The sequence below is a fragment of the Triticum aestivum genome, chromosome 1A (genome assembly GCF_018294505.1).
Source record: "Triticum aestivum cultivar Chinese Spring chromosome 1A, IWGSC CS RefSeq v2.1, whole genome shotgun sequence".
Classification (NCBI taxonomy): domain Eukaryota; kingdom Viridiplantae; phylum Streptophyta; class Magnoliopsida; order Poales; family Poaceae; genus Triticum; species Triticum aestivum.
Window position 1 is genome coordinate 406,146,859 of NC_057794.1, and position 2,437 is coordinate 406,149,295.

Genomic DNA, 2,437 nt, shown 5'->3' on the forward strand with positions numbered 1-2,437 from the left:
CTCCTTGAGCTATTTGGCGAGAGGAGGAAGAAGGGCTCTGCCCGCTCTCTTCTCCTCCCTATGTGGTGTTTAAAACTAGCAGGGATCAACCCTTTGCATGGGTGTCCCAGGGGGTTTATATAAGCCCACCCCTCGGGGATACAATGGTAATCCGGCTGGGTGCGAGGCCCAGCCGTCTGTGTCTACACTCGCCGGCTTCTGCACCGACTGCTGGGGCCCGCCGGCTGCTGGGTCCCGTCGGCTGCCGGCTCCTTGGTCGACAGGCAGGCCCCACTGTCCAGGGCCTTGTCGGCGGCTGGTTACTGTTGCTCAATCCTGGTGACGAAGGCTTCGCCGAGGTGGGCGTGGCTACAGTGCCGCCGTCCGGCGGGTGATCGCTGTAGGCTCACCGCGTCTTGTCTCCTTAATGGGGCGTCCCCTTCGAGGGGGTGGCAAACCGGCTGTGGAGAGCCGGCTCTGTCTTGGGCCGACTGGGGGAGGCCGGGCCGCCTTCGGGTGTCTCTCTGCGTGAAGGGGCCCACCGCCCGTGGGCCACTCTGGCGGCCCGTCGTGGATGACATCAGGGTCATCGTGGCAACAGTGCCGCGCCGGACGGGTCATGGCCACCCGTACGGCGCACTGTGCCAGGCGTGCTCCGGGATTCGGGGGTGGCAAGCTTTACTGTAGCCACGCCCCGTCACATCGCCGTTATGTGGGTGCAGATTTCGTGAGTACGATCTTGACCGCTTTATGGGAGCCGGCTCCTCGGAGCCGGCCCTCCCGCGACTTTTTTCATGAAGGCTGAAGTCGGGCCGCCTTCCGATAGTCGGCCTGGGAAACAGCCGGTGAGGGAAAGGCGGCCCTATGTCTTGAATTCTTAAGGGCCGGATGGGCTCGTAATAATTTTTTCAGAAGGGCCAGGGGGAGCCGGCTTGGCTACCCATGGTTATTTCCTCCGACAACCAGGGTTATCAGACGCTTGCGAAGCTCCCCCCTCCCCTGATTTGTTTTCGGCTTGCTATAGAAATGACCTCTGGACCGTCGAGCGGACCAATACAGGAATGTGTTGGATGATAAAACACGTCGAGTCCGGACGGTTGCGGGTGGTTTGAGAGTTCGCGTTGAAAATGGCTAAGTGTAGAGAGATTCATAATGCACAATCACAATGTCTCTAAAATAAATGACTGCTTACCTTTAATCTACCCCAAACGAGAAGTATGTACGAGTGGTGATGACATCCGCATCGGTCGGTCTTTTGAATTTGCGAGAATGTTCAAACGAAAAGGTTGAACAAAGTGGACGGCAAAAACACTTTAAAGAAGCAGTCCTTGGGCAAAGGAGGGAAGGAAAACAGAGGCTGGAATCAAGATCCTTCCGTGTAGAATGCCCTTTTCAACTTTCATGGTCTTCCCCACGACCCAACCATGCAAGACTAGTTAGAAAATGACTGCTCGACCAGGCAATAACCAACATTAAGCCAGTAATTAATCTAGTCCCCAGGATGACCAAAGACCCGTTCTCTCTTTCGTACCCGCTGCAGCCTGCTAACGATGTACGTGCCACGCTGTTTCCTTCGTAGTAGTATATGGTCGGGGGTGGTGCCCTTACTTATACAGCTCATACGCGTGACACGAAGTCTTGCGCTCACTTTGCTTAACCTCGTACACACATCACAAATTCATCCTTGCACTACATTCACGAGAGGTGGTCCTCCTCTCCATTAGCCGCGACGATCTTGGAGGGATGGATGACGTGCTGTCGCAGATTAGCGAGGCGTTCCGGCTCGCCGGCGAGCTCATGGGTGAGCTCCAGGCCACCCAGAACGGCCCGGCCTACATCGCCGCACGCTGCCACGGCATTGTCCATGCCTACAACAGAGCCATCCGCATGCTGCAGCAGTACGGCGTGGGCGACGTGGCCGCAGCCGCGCCACGTGAGCTCGAGGCCGGGTCGATGGACATCCTGCGCCTGGGCAGCACGGGCGAAGGCGGCGCTAGCCAGTTTCTCGGAGAGACTCCGGCGCATTTGGCCCACCGGAAGGAGCCATTCCACATGCCGGCCGGCGTGTTCGGTGCGCGAGTGGCGCCACAGCATACGATGTGCGCGGGGGCGGGCGTCGCCGGCACGTCCGGTGGCCCGATGAGGAGGCTGCCGTCGTCCAGGTCTCCGCCAGCGGTCCAGCCACGGCAGGGCAGGAGGAGGTACGTACGCGAGCCTGTGCTTTGTTCTGGCAATCGTTGCATTTTGGGGGTCAACGGTTCAAACGCGCAGACCATTTACCACGTCATGCCCCAGAAATGCCAGCGAATTTTCCTAGTCCCCCGCAGCGAACGTTCACTGCGACAGCGGCGTAGGGGCGAATTGCTCGGCGAGTCATTGGGCGTCAAGAACTAGTACTACATTTGTAGCAAAATATAAGACGTTTTTGTAATTTAATTTGAACTGCAAAAACATCTTA

At 57.8% G+C, this 2,437-nt stretch overlaps 1 pseudogene; it reads left to right on the forward strand.

The window, feature by feature from the left end:
• Positions 1-1,643: 1,643 nt before the first annotated feature.
• Positions 1,644-2,437, forward strand: part of LOC123186894 (uncharacterized) — a 34,607-nt pseudogene continuing 33,813 nt past the window's right edge.